Genomic DNA, 15343 nt, shown 5'->3' on the forward strand with positions numbered 1-15343 from the left:
GAACCCAACATGAGTCAGATGCTGAGCATGATGAAGCCTTTGCCTCACAACGCTGAATACCCATCTGAGTTCTTTGTCGAAGACCTAGAGTACCTGCCTCGCACCATTTACCACATCATCAGGAAGACTCTATGGCATGTCAAAGGACACTCATCTGCAGCGAAGCTTGAAGGAGAAATGAAGACTTTGGTCTTCTATATTTTCAATGGCATCAGCTTCAATGCTCAAGACTTCTTCATCAGGTAGTTGGCTGCGTCTGGCTCCGACGTCTTTGGGTTGAAATTCTATGCTCCATGGGTCATGTGTCTGATCAAGCGTCACTCAGCCTTCAACTATCAGCCGTCTGCACGCAATCATCTTATATTCTTGCCCGAGGTTGATCTATCAGTTGAAGCCATTTACCCAGAGCCTGCTAAGGATCCCATTTATCTTCACAATGTTGATCACCAAAGCTTCACCCAGCCCATTGAAGGAGTTCCAGCAGTCTCTCGTGTTTATCCCCTAGCTGGAAACACATGTGCCTCTCGTGCTCAAACTGATGCCACTGGTAGCACCATTGCGCAAAGGCCTCAACGACGATCTCGTGTCCTAAATGACCGAGAGCTTCTCGTCGCGCTGCATCAGAAATAGGACAAACATCACGACTGGCTTAAGCGTCAGATGCAAAGCCTCTTGGTGGATGTCAACCGCATTCGCAATCTTGCCACCAAGAATGCCTTTGTCACTCAAGAAACCTGTCGGAGGTCGTGGAAGAGTTTGACCCTACTTAGTGCTGAAGCTGATCTGCACGACGATGGCTTCACCGAACGCTTCAAGTTTGACTCAACTCCTCCCAGAAATGCTCACTTGCGTCGGACTCCCTCACTTGAAGACTCTGAATACTCGCCCTCAGCTGCGACCGTAAATGCCAGAGTCATCGATGACCACGATGATGCAACTTCACCTCCTCCAACTTCAGCGTGTGTCGACACTGCACCAAGTTCCTCTGCATCACCGGATCTCAACGACGACCCTACTGCCTCGCCTGCACCTCATGGGAATGAGTAGGCGCTCTATGTCTTCAAACCTTTTTGGTCCTCACTGACAAAAGGGGGAGAAGCATATGAGTTGATAGTCTTCAAGCGGGTCCATATGGGTGGTTGCTTTACTTTTTGCTACTTTTGCCAAGTGCTTACAATTCTCGTTTTTGATACATTTGGTTCTTTGAGTTGTAACACTTAAACTTGATGGTCGTCTGCTACTTATTTGCTATTCTGTGATGCGATGATAAATTCCGCATGTGCGACGATAAATTCCGCACTTAGATCATTTTGCAGACGTCCATTTTTCATTATGCATGCCATTATCTTTGTTACATCATATCTTGCATAATGACTTGTCATCATAGGTTGAAGAGGATCTCCACAAGTACAACCTGCCATGTGCATTTGCATTCCAAAAGCAAATTACTTATATGCACATCTTCAGGGGGAGCCCTTGCAACTTATGAAGACAATACCCTATCCTTTACAATTTCACATATTTTATCCCCCGTTGAAAACTTCAACCAGTTTGTCATCAATCACCAAAAAGGGGGAGATTGTAAGTGCATCTAGTGCCACCCCTAGTTGGTTTTGGAGTATTGACGACAAACCTGGTTGAGGGACTAATGTGTTTGTGAGAATTGCAGGATAACACAGGTAGAAGTCCCTCATTGATTTGGTTTTCCTACCAGAGATGACCCCTAAAAATGTATGAAGACATTAAAGTCAAAGGTGGTATGTGAAGACATTCACATTAAAGACTATGACAAGAGAAGACATCGCGTGAAGACTATGGAGCGCGAAGACTTAACAGTTTCGTCGTTCTTTGTTTTTCTTTGATGAGTCATAGGAACTACCGTACTGTTAAGTGGGGGTCCAAGAGAACCAGTCAGAATGACTGAAGTGATGCTTAACCAAAATCCTATGTCTTCGAGTGAAGACTATGAGAGGAAATCTTATTCAGAGTTGGATAAGTCAGCTTTGCTTGTAGCCCAAGTAAAGTTGCCATGTGTGTTTGAAATCTGACCATTGGAACATGTGTCAGTTCCTTAGTGACCCAGGGTCATTTCGGACAAATCAGGTCGGGTTGCCTAGTGGCTATAAATAGCCCACCCCCTACAACCATAAACGGTTGGCTGCTCAGAGTTAGTGCATGGCTTTTGTCGTTTGAGAGCAACCCACCTCGAAGCCTTTGAGAGAGAATTCCTTGCGAGGATAAAGCCCTAAACACCCAGAGCCAAAGAGTGTTAGGCATCACTTAAGTCTTCCTGTCTGTGTGATCTGAAGACTTATTACACTTGAGGACTGTGAATCCTCCAGCCGGTTAGGCGTTGCGTTCTGAGCATCCAAGAGTCATTGTGGATCGCCGGTGAACAAAGTCTGTGAAGGTTTGGAAGTCTACCTTGAAGACTTACCAGAGTGATTGGGCGAGGACTCGGTGTCCTTAGCTCAAGGGGAATAAGGTGAAGACGCGGTTTTCTGAGTTGAATCTCAGCCTCCCTAACCAGACGTACAATTGTCACAGCAACTGGAACTGGTCCAACAAATCATTGTCTTCAACGAGTCACTGGTTTCATCCTTCCCTTTCCTTTACTTACTGTTGGCCCTAGTGAAGTCATTGTATGATTGCATTATCTTTTGTCTTCACTAAGTGACTGCTTGTTCTGATTGGCTTCACACTATCTTCCTACCTGGTCTATACTGCCTAGCTGCTATTAGTCATTGTGCTTTCACTTCATTGAATACTTGACTATGGCTTGCTTAGTGTAGTCTACCTTCCGCTGCATGGCAATAGGTTTATTTCTATCATTTGTCTTCGAAACTTCCATGTTTTGAAGACTTTCATAAAAATTGCCTATTCACCCCCCCCTCTAGTCGATCACTAGCACTTTCAGTTGCTCTCTTCACACTCTCTCGCACAAAACGACTGTGTCCACATCTCTAACATCCCGGCGGATCACGTCCGCTTGGGGAAGGGGTGGATGCTTAGTGTAGATGCGGTGGCCATCACCAACGGCGAAAACCCACTGTCGGCATGTCCCGATCAGGGGTCCCCGCCGTTCTCTCTCACAAAGCCGGTGAGGTTGCCTTCGTCCCTTGCTCACTGCTGCGACGTGGGCAGTTGCCGCCTCCCGCTGCCCTCCTCAAGGTTGAGATACGTCCCTCAGGTACAACTCCCTTTACAGTCGGCTTGCACCACTGCTCCAGCTGCCCACATCACTCCCTGTGGATATTTTTCTACTTCTTTGCCCCGCACATACCTCTACTGGCTTCTACGTACTGTATTTGTGATGAGTTTATGTCTCATCAACTAGTCCCAGTAATGTTATTCTAATCATGCTTGTTCAATTTCTTTGCCACAGGGATGCTCATCTCGATTTTGGTGAAACTTCACAAAATGATCTGATGGTCAAAAGGTTGCAAACTTCATTTATTAGGAAGCTCGAACGTTGCGAGCAAATTGAAGCCTGGTCAGGGTTCACAGTTCAAGGGCTAGGGACTGCATGGATCGTTTTTTTCTTTAGCTGCCTCTGTTCCAAAATAAGTGTCAACTTTAGTAGTAGTGCAACTTTATACTAAAGTTTGCACAAAGTTGAGAAACTTATTTTGGAATGGAGGGAGTACATATTTGCTATGATCTGTCAATCATTGAGATGCAATAGCATGCATGTTAGTCTCCTTTGTATTTGATGAAATGTTGCAACGGGCAACCTTGGACGCAAGATACATGTAACAGAAACTGGAAGCTTCATAGCATTGTACAAATTTATCTCGCTGATAAATCACAGTACGTACTATACTAGTACTTCCTCCATTCCTAAATATAAGTCTTTGTAGAGATTTCACCATGAACCACATGCGGATGTATATAGATGCATTTTAAGTGTAGATTCATACATTTTGTTCCGTATGTAGTGGAATCTCTACAAAGACTTATATCTACTAGTAATAGCTAGCCCCCACTACTAGGAATTCTCTATCCTCTCCTTGAGCCACGTCATCAAAATTGATGTAGCCATTAGATGAAGTAAATCAGTCCATAATAGCCGTCTGATCTTGACGTTGAGAGGCTCCGCACTAAGCCACATGCAAGCATGTAGAAATACCGTGCCACATGCATGTGAGTGGGTTTTAAATCACATCAACATGTATGCATGCAAGCATGCACCGGTAGCATGCATGCAAGTGAGATTTTAAGTCCCATTAACATGTCAAAAAGAAAAATATAATCCCATTATGCAGTAGGAGTTGGCTGATCTTTTTTCCTTACGTGGGATGATCTAAATGATGATGGGAGTTTATTTAGTTTGGCTACCACATTTGTCATGCGGTTATAGAGTTTTTTTTGTTCTATGAAATCGATAATTTTGCGCAGAGAGATATACCGCTGTTTCGCGCCAACGCGCGGGGACTCATCTAGTAATATTTAGGAACGGAGGGAGTACTATGTAAAGAGTTAGGTGTCGCACGGTGATAGTGTGAGGTGGACCATGTAATCACTGAGCCTGCGTGTTTTCACTGCTCTTGCACGCCTCCGCTGTAGAATGGAGAAAATTGTAACCTAGTAGTAGTATACCTCCTTTCGCCGAAAGCGTGGGACATCCAGTAGTCCTACCACCTCAGTAATAAAGACCAGTGAGCCGTCAAATCACATAGACCCAGCAGTAAGTTGGACGGACGAAGCAACTATCACTCTTGCGCCAGTGAGAGGTCGCGTCCGCTCTGCCCGGGCATGAATGCGGCACCGATTCTTTGGAGTGGCGCTGACCATTTCGGGCAGGAAGCGCGCGCGGGCGATGGAGGGGCTTTGGGTGGGCCAGGCTGGTCAGGAGCGGGCATGGCAGTTGTCCGCATGTCCCTACCGGACACGCCCGGAAACGAGAGGATGCACCGACTCTCGCGGCTAAAATTGTACACTACACAACATCTCTCTGTAGGAGTAGGTCGATCTGTCGCTCTCTCTAACACACACATGGTGTTAAACACACACACACACACACACACACACACACACACGCACACGCACGCACCTTGGTCCCGTTGCACCTTCTAACGTGACTTATTACACCTAGACGGAGGGAGTAGTAAGTATACGAGATACTGTGGCACACTGACTTAAGTCGAATACAAGTGCCCAAAATTTGTGTGCATGTTATAATAAGGATTCACTTAAAATAGTACGTGAGCGAACAAAGGGATCAATTGGACAGTGTTCCCGAGCAGTAGCGAGATGTGTGAGGTAAGATACACCGCTGGCACTTTTATTTTTTCTTATTAATTTGTTTGTTTCACCCTCTGACTGGTGGGACCCAACATACTACGTGGAGAGAGGTAAGGTGACTAAGGCTGCATTATTTCTGCACCACTGTGGATAGTCTTACCACCAAAGCCACATGACACGATTATGATTGAAATCCTAATGACTCCCACACACACAAAAAAACACGACATGCTTGTCACACGAATGCAGGAATGTATAAAAGGTTATTTCCCTCTCGTTGAACATAACAGGAGGGTTGTGTAGCTGGTTAGCCTGTTCGCTCATCAAACTTGAGGTCTCGGGTTCGATAACTACACTTGAGCATAATTTGTGCCAGGAGGATACTTTGACTGGTCAAAATGTTTTCTAGGGTTTGCACGCTTCACACTCTCTCTCCAGTATATATATACATGCTAGAGCCTCAGCGCTTGTAGTTGCTCTCTTCACACTCTCTCGCCCTGTCCCGCTGGAGCCTTAGCGCTTGTAGTTGCTCTCTTCACACTCTCTCGCCCTCTCCAGATCTAAACAAGACTTCGTTGGCCTCTCTCTCCCCTCACTGCTGCTCAAAGAGCCGGTAGGATCCGTCCGCCGGGAAGGGAAGGAGGCTTAACGCCGTCGCCGTCAGCGAGGGACTACCGGCGCAGCTGTTCACTTTCTACCCAGCGGCGGCGCGGGAGGGCCTCCGACCACTTCTTCTTCGCCGTCGTCCCGTTGCCCACCGAACCATGCCCCAAGAACCTTAAGGTATAATTTACTTACTCCACATGCATTGCTCTAGCTGAATGTATACCATGAATCTAGGACGTGGTTCAAAGAGGAAAGGAGTGGGGGAAAGTAGTGGGAAAAGTTGTATATAACATGAATCTAGGACGTGGTTCAAAGAGGAAATGAAGGGGTAAAGTTGTATAGCATTAATCTAGGACGTGGTTCAAAGAGGAAAGGAATGGGGGAAGTAGTGGGGAAAGTTGTATCGCATAAATCTAGGAAGTGGTTCAAAGAGGAAAGGAAGGGGCGAAAGTACTAGTTCAAAAAGGAAAGGAAGGGACAAGGCTATAGAGTTTGAGCAGGACTAGATTTGCTGCGCTCACATAGGGAAAGGCGTCTAAAGATAACAAAACTGGGACCAACACAAATATGCTCCTTGGTTGTTTGTTCTTTGTCGCAACAGACTGTGCATGACCACGGTACATCGGTAGATGCACATGGTGCTGGTGCGTCCACTGTCCCGTGCAACTCATTAGTTGTTGTTAATCTAAGGCGTTGTTTGGTTAAAAACTCCCTAGTCCCTACCTGCTGGGTTCCAGGGACTAAACATGGACTAGAGGTTATTAAATGACATGCTAAAAGACCATGTTACCCCTAGTAATGAACTAATAGAGACGAGGTGTGATGCGTGGCAGGGGCAACTGTTGGAAAAAGTCCCAAAAAGACTCCCTCGGGGTCTTCTTTCTTTAGTCCCAAATGCCCACTTTTAGTCCCTAAAAGTCCCTCCTCTTTGGTTTAGATGGGACTGATACGGAGTTTTTTTAGTCCCTACACCAAAATGTCCCTGTAAACAAACACCCTCTAATAATGCCGCTGGAAAATTGATGCAATGCACAGTTAAAAGCAAATTACATGTTTAACGAATTCTATTGTTAATATAATCTCTATGTTAATATTAATCAATGCCACTGTTTGAGAAATGCTACTGTCTTGCTTTCTTTCCCATTTAGATAAGGTAGATGCTTCTTTTTGTTGGCTTCTGTGTCATCCACCATTATTGACCACTAATTGTTTCCTTTGCACCTCTGTGTAAACAGGGTTATCTGCTTCACCTCGTTGCCATGGTGACCTTTTGTTGCACTGCACAAAACACTTTTGTTTTAAGAGTGTTTTGTGCAGTTCAACCAAAATGTCACACCGATAATGTTGCTTGATTACTTGATCTTAGTGGAACTGCACAAGAGGAGATCTTACTTCCTATCCGTTAAGGCGAATTTGGTTCAGATCTTCTTCTTATGAGTTGTTTGAATTCCGCATCATGAGAGGTCAGTACTAGCCTTCTTTCACATGATTCTGCAGTGTGCATTCATATGTTGTGCTACTTGTACGATAATGTTGCTTGATTTTAGTGAACTGCCCAAATGTAGACAAGACTTCCAATCTGTATGTGCACCATAATATCCCATTGAGGTGAGATAAGGATATTTCACAACTGCTGGCCTGTATTTTGCCACATTCATCAAAAAATTAAGTTTAGTACTATATTTGTGCTCCCTAATTGACATGCCAAATCTTACATTGAAGGCGAAGCTTGTTTGTTATTGAACCAAGTGATGAAGGGGAAGAAAAAGGGGAATAAAAACAAAAATCAACTCCCGGTGCTGTAATGAAGCACCGGAACTGTGATGACACAAGTAATGATATAGTTTTGCATCTTAATTTATTGCTATGGCTGGAATGAGCAATTGTTTTGCCATTGATTTGATGCCACTCTTAATGTAATATATAATTATCTCTACTTGTGCAAATAGGGATCTTCTTTGAAGATACCATATATTTTAGTGGAACTACACAAGAAGATGTTGGAAACATTAAACTAATCGAGGAGTATATAGTAAGCATGGCCACCACCGTAGATAGCAACAGATGGTTCCGGAGAATGGCTTCATCTGTATGCTCTACACAATAAGCCTCCTGACAAAGGTTGGTACTCGCCCACTGATTTCATCCATATGATTGAGCTTTGTCATCTCTATTGGTGTTGTGCTACTGTTTATATACTGTCATGAAAAAGTGGTATTGTCCTTGAGAAGTGCTTCATCTGTGTTGTTTTAAATATTTCCATTCCTTTTTTTCGAGCAAACAGTGATGCTAGCATTTAGTAGTCCTCTTGTCTTTGCACAACAGGATCATCTTCCTCTGAAGAAGAATATGGAGTACGTGAAGTGACTAGTTCCAATTATGCTAGGATGAAGAAGCCCTGTCTATCTTATCATCAGAAGGAGCAGTTGAAGGATGGTTACATTACTCCCCACAAGACCAAACTAACTTCAGCTCAGAAGGACTGACAAAATCTCCATTTTTTGCTGTGACAAATGTCCGAACTGATGGCAAACCCTGCCCATTCCACAATTGTAGGCATTTGATATTTTGGAATGGGACAACCTTGTCAAATTTTGCTCATTGATTTTAGCAAGACATGCGTTTGATATTTTCGAATGGGACGCCATTTGCTGTCAGCAGCGTTGATCAATTTTTTCTTTATTCTTTAGTTGTGAAGTAAATATTGCCTCTGACATGTGAGTCGCTGAGATGCATAATCATCGATTGTTTTGAATGTTCTCTATGAATTGCCAGGCCTGTGTGTTCGATTGCAATGTACAGAAACGCTAAAAAGCTGCTCAAACTCTTTGTACTCCTTCTGTTCCTTTTTACTTTGCACATTGTGAAAGTGCATACTTTTTTTGTATAAGATTGGTCAAAGTAGAGATACTTTGACTGCAGACAAAACTTGTATGCAGACTAGAAAGGACCGGAGGGAGTACATGTGAAACTGCTGCAAACGAGGTGATCACCCTGGGAATAATGCTAGTACGTATTGTTTTGCATGTTCATCCAATGCTAGTGATACAGGAATTCAAACTAATCGAAATAAATTCATTCATACATGGTCGGATTTCATATAAACATGCCAGATTTCATTACATTTCATACATTCTTCAACTAAAAAGGGGTGGGTTGGAGGTATAATTAATTAACCGAAGCTACCCACCCGTGTCCCGCTGAGCCGAACAGAAGCTTCAGTGACTTAACTGCAGGTGCAGTTGTGTAACTGACATGTGGACTGTTGGGCCCACGTGTCAGTCAGCCAAGTGCACCAGCAGTTAAGTAGAAGCAGCATTATTCTCCAGCAGAACTCCCCGACTCCATGTCGCCGCCAAGAAGCTAACCGGTCGTCAATGGTCAACCCGCCTAGCTTGGCTTCAACAGGAGGGTAGCAGCGGTGGCCTTACTTGGACCCGAGCGGCGGCGACCTACCGTGTTCTACTCTTCCTCGTTTTCTGTGTGGCGCGACCTCGTTGGCAGCGGGGTGGGGCCTCGGCGGAGCCGGCGATGTCCTCTGTCTCGTTGCCGGCGGGCGGTGCCTCAGCGGAGCGGTGGAAATCCTCCCCTGCGTTGCCAGCAGGGTGGGGCCTCGACTGATCCGGCAATGTCCTCTGCCTCATTGTTGGTGGGGCGGGGCCTCGGCGGAGCCCGTGGTGTCCTCTACCTCGTTGTTGGCGCCGCGGGGCCTCCGCGGAGCAGGGCCTCGTCGATGCCAGCAGAGCAGGGACTCAGTCGGAGCCGACATTATCCTCTGCCTCGTCCTCGGTCTCGCCAAACAGCGCCTCGCCCGCTTCATCGCCCTCTTTGCTAGTCTTTTTGTAGACGGCCGCAGCCTCCGCCACCTGCATGCGGTACCGCCAGCGCTCGAGGCGGCCCTTGCGGGCGGAGCGGTATGAGTCGAGCAGCGCCTCCTGCTCCACCCGCTCTGCGGTGATCTGCTCCTCCGCCTGCAGGTGCTCCTGGAGGAGATGGTGGTTGTAGGCGGCGTCGGCCTGCGCCTCCCGGAACTGCTCCTAATGCATCTGCCTCACACTATCCATATATTGGGCACGGGCCTCGCCGATGGTCATGGTGCAATGCACCGGCGAGGATGGCGTAGAGGAGGGAGTTTGCGCCGGATCATCAACTACCATGTTCTCCATTGGGATGTCATCGTCCTCCGGCTGCCTGCCAGCCAGCCGGTCGGCAGCAATGGCTGCCATCTCCTTGTGGTCCGTCGTTCGCCCGTCCCAGAGAGCGCTGGAGCGCGAGGAAGCCATGGTGGGCAGTAGTGGTGTGGACAGGAGAAAGGGAATGGATGTGGATGACTGCGGCTATGGCCGGCGCAGCAGTTTATATAGCAATGGTGGGCGGGCGGAGGGACGGACGTGTGGCGCCGAAGTAGCCGTCTCGGCAACCGCGTATCATTAATGTGGGCGGCAGATGGATGGACGGACGACACTTGTGTCATTTGAAGGCGGAGCAATCGCCTGCACCGGGAAGCGGGGCGGGCGGCGCTGACTGTTTTAGGTGGAAAGCGCGCGCGGGCGAGGAGATGACTTTACTTGGAGAGGATGACAATGGGGACCCACCAGGTCCATAGCCTCACGTATGCAAGTGCCTCCTTATTATATATATATATATATATATATATATATATATATATATATATATATATATATATATATATATATATATATGTATAAAACTATACTCCCTCTGTCTAGGTGAATAAGTCGTATTAGAAGGTGCATCACGACCTAGGTGCAAGCAGATTGGTGGAAAAGAATAATATTTCTCTCTTCTAAACACAACATTTAATCACAGCAGTTAAGAGGATGCCTTATTAGCTACCCATGCAGGCCATCGTAATTCATAGCATGCAAAGCGCTGTTATTTCTTGCGTAATAACCGCATGGACGTGCTGCATGCATTGGTCCTTGCCCGAGCAAAAAAAAGGGAGGAAAGGGGTTTCCACGGGAGACAACGAGGCAGAGGTGGATGCGCTCGCTGGAGTAATTTATTTTGCTTCCCCCTAGTTTCCTGACATCACGGTCCCACACCATTGTCAACCTATGTAGTAGTCAATAAACGAGAGAATTGCACAAGAAGCGGCCGACAGCTGGGACCAAGCAGCTCGAGCAGTATTTGTGTTTTTGAGGTGTGAACACTGCAGAGTTTTTCGATGTTTAGCCCAGATATTAATTTTTCTCCTCTGAACAACAACGAAAACATCGCTGCAGGTATTAACTGGGCGGGTTGTGGCCCGTCTAGCCCAGGCCAGATATCCAGCCTAGATATTAATTTTTTTCAAACTGAAAATGGCTAGCCCAGCTATACTTTTTTTAGGAATACCCAGGCAAGGTCAAGTTGTTATTCTCCGCCCCGCTGGGCTGCAAATCTTTCCTAGGAGGGACGCATTAGTCTTAACAAGAAAATGGGCTTTAAGAAATAATAAATGGGATGTAATTATAAAAACTGGGCAGTAACTATAAAAATGCACCAAACACATGATTACTTTATAAAATATTATTTTTCGATATTGAAAATTTTAATTTCATTAATTGTTGCGAGCGCAATGTTTCATTGGATTTTTAGGTAATATAAATTTATATTGAAATTATATTTAATCTGACTAGAAATTTCGGGATAAAAATATTTCGGATCCCATCAAAATGTGGGAAATTTTATTGAATTCTGTTTTGAACGGTTGGTTGAAATGGGCTGTACTTTTAAAAAACTGTAAATGGCCTGTAGTAAATTCCATTAGAATTCAAAAATGGGCTACACATTCTTACAAATCTCAAATTGGCTATAAGTTCTCTGCCACACACTTCTGGCATTTCTAAGTTGACGCGTCCCCTAAAAAACAGAGTTGACGCGTATGCAAGGCTTTGTCAACTTATAGTCAACACACGGTTCTAGCAGCAGTGGCCGTCGCATGTCCATCCAACGGATGCCGTGCTTCTTCTTCAATCTCGGATATTCTAGCTTCAGCCACCCAAAAAATGATTCCTCCCCCTGACATCTGGGGCGCACCATTTCGGAAGCTGATATGTGGGCCTACTAAGTTGACGTACCAAGGGCTTTGTCAACTTAGCCAATATAAATGATTCTAGCTGCAGTGACCGTATGATGTCCATCCAACGGCTGTAGTGCTTCTTCAACCTCTGGTCTTCTTGCTCCAGCCGCCCAAAGCAGCGTTGGTCGTGCCGCCTGCTCCTGCCTCCCGTGGCCGGTTGTGCTGCCGTGGAGGCCTCACCGGCCCCTACTATTCCCACCGCTAGCCAGGCCTTGCGGCGACGGCAGCCTCACACCGCAGCCGAACGAGTGAACCGTCATACTCCTCTCCACATGGGCATCCACTACCGCGTCTTCACCGGCTCCACGTCGTCCCCTTCCTAGGCCTCATCGTCGTCCACCGCCCTGGTGCTCTCGGCGCGGCGTGGTCAACGTGGTCAAGGAACGACTTCCATCGGACTTGGACTGTACGTGGAGAGGCTGACAGCTGGGTCCATGGCGGCAGCAAGGAAATGCCTCCTTATTACGCGGAAAATAATGATTCCTCCACCTGACAGCAGGGACCCACCAGACGGGCCACCAGTATTTTGTGAAAAAAATCATTTCCCCCTGACTGCTGGGACCCACCGGACGGGCCACCATATTTCGCGAAAAAAACGTTCCCCCCGCTGTCAGCTCGAACCCACCGGAAGTGCCTCCTTATTACGCACAAAAAAATGAATACTCCCCTGGCTAGCTGGGACCCACCTTGCTGGGAGGCTGACTTGTGGGTCTACTAAGTTGACAGTGACAAAGGGCTTTGTCAACTTAGTCAATATGAACGATTCTAGCTCCAGTGACCGTACGATGTCCATCCAATGGCCGTAGTGCTTCTTCAACCTCTGGTCTTCTTGCTCTAGCCGCCCAAAGCAGCGCCGGTCGTGTCGCATGCTCCTGCCTCCCGTGGCCGGCTGTGCTGCCGCAGAGGCCTCACCGCCCCCTACTATTCCCACCGCGGGCCAGGCCCTGCGGCGACGGCAGCCTCACACCACAGCCGAACCAGTGAACCCTCGTAGTCCTCTCCGCGCGGGCTTCCACTGCCGCGTCGTCCCCTTCCTAGGCCTCGCCGTCGTCCACCGCCGTGGTGCTCTCTGCGCGGCGTGGTCAACGTGGTCAAGGAACGACTTCCATCGGAAGAGTACTGTACATGGAGAGGCTGACAGCTGGGTCCACGTCCACAGCCCAGTTTTTTTGTGATTTGCCAAGTAAGTCGCTTTGTCAGGCCTGTTGGGCTGCAAATCTTTCAAGACAAGGAGAGCTTTCATTCGGCTGGCCGAGAAAATGGCCCATCAGTAATGAGAAATGGGTTGTACATTTTTAAAACACATCAAACCGGCAATTAGTTTCAAATATTTTTTTTATTTCAAGATTTTAAATTACATTAATTTTTATGCGTGGAGAAGTTGTTGGATTTTATATTGATATACATTTAATTTTAAAATCAGTTTGAATGTGAGTCGAAATTTCGGGATTAAAAACAGTTCGGACCGCACCGAAATATGCAAAATTTCGTATAATTTTTTAACCGTTGCCACAATATGGGTTGTAATGCTAACAAAAAGAATATGGGCTCCAAAAAACCTTAAGAATTAGCAAATGGGCTGTAAATTATTAGAAATAATGGCAGATGGGTTGTATGCTGTTTTCCACAGATTTGAGGCTTTCCTAAAAAAGGTTGACGCACAAGCACTGACTGTTGGATGTCCATCCAACGATCGTCGTGCTTCTTCAATCTCTGCTCTTCCTGCTCTAGCCACTCAAACAAGTGCAGGTGGGACTGGTGCTCCCTCCTCCTCGCGACCGGCTGTGCTGCCGCGCAGACCTCACCGCCCGACCGTACTCCCATCACTGGCCTAGCCATCCCTCTACTCACCCACACCTGTTGTTATTCTCCGGCGATGGTAGACGAACCAGTAAACCCTCGTATAGTCATACTCCCCTCCGCGTGGGAAACAACTGCCGAGTCTTCCCTGCCTCCGTGTCGTCCCCTTCCTAGGCCTCGCCGTCGTCCACCGCCCTGGTGCTCTTGGTGCGGCGTGGTCAACATGGTCAAGGAACGACTTCCATTGGACATGGAATGTATGTGGAGAGGCTGACAGCTGGGTCGACGGCCGCAGCAAGGAAGTGCCTCCGTATTACGCGGAAAATAATGATTCCTCCACCTGACAGCTGGGACCCACCAGACAGGCCACTGTATTTCGCAAAAAAAACATTTCCCCCTGACTGCTGGGACCCACCAGCTACATCTTCGCACGCAAGGAAGTGCGTCCGGGCAAAAAAAAATGATTCGCCCCCTGACTGCTGGGACCCACCAGCTACATCTTTGCAGGCAAGGAAGTGCCTGACAGTCAGGACCCACCTGGTCGAAGCATACGTAGAGTTGTCATTCTGGTCGCGAACGTGTACGTACATACTGGTCGATGTAGAGGCGTGCACGTGTCGTAGTAGAGGCGCGCACGTGTCGTAGTAGAGGCGCGCACGTAGCATGTACACGTACGTACAACGGCCATGGTGCAAGAAAGAAATACGGCCACGTATGTGTACATACGGGCGGGGTCTCGAACGCCTACTCGCGCATACGTACGGCCAGGGCTCGTGTACATGGCTGGGTCGGAACGGAGAAACAACGTCGTCGTCGTGTTCATGGGGAGGCAACGGAACGCGTCGTGTTCATGGGGAGGCAACGGAACGCGTGGGAGCCAACCGGCTGGGTCGAAATGGAATGTGTGGTCATGTTCATCGGGAGGGCTTGGACAGAACAAGCGATGGAAACGAGGCCTGGCGTACCGCAAAACAGAGGAAACGGCCTTGTGTTCGACCGGCCATGTTCGGAACGAGGTCCTGTTCATCGGGAGGGGTTTGGCGTACCGGAAAATGGAGGAAACGGACCTCCTACGGTCAAAACGGGGGTCCTGTTGATCGGGAGGGGTGTGGCGTACAGCAAAACGGACAAAACGGACTTGTGTTGGAGCGCTACGGTCGAAACAGGGGTCTTGTTCATCGGGAGGGTTGTGGCGTACCGCAAAACGGGACTCCACGGGATATTGTTCATCTCCACCGTCGACCCCCTCCAGCCTCCACGAGCTACTGTTCATCCGCCGTCGACCTCCTCCAGCCTCCACCTGTGACTGTTCATCCACGGGCTCATGTTCATCCAGCCTCCACCGCGCGCTACTCCACCGGCTACTATTCAACAAGCCCTCTCCACGGGCTCTTGTTCAACCACCCCTCCACGGGCTATTGTTCATCCTGCCCTCCACCATCTACTGTTCATCCTGCCCTCCATGGGGTGGTCCTGTTCATCCAGCATTCCACGGGGTCCTGTTCATCCAGCCCCAACCGGCTCGATCGATCGGGGTCCTGTTCATCCAGAGGCAACACCATGGGGTCCTATTCATCCACCCCCACCGGGAACTGTTCATCCAACCCC

Source organism: Triticum dicoccoides, chromosome 2A (assembly GCF_002162155.2).
Source record: "Triticum dicoccoides isolate Atlit2015 ecotype Zavitan chromosome 2A, WEW_v2.0, whole genome shotgun sequence".
NCBI classification, from domain to species: domain Eukaryota; kingdom Viridiplantae; phylum Streptophyta; class Magnoliopsida; order Poales; family Poaceae; genus Triticum; species Triticum dicoccoides.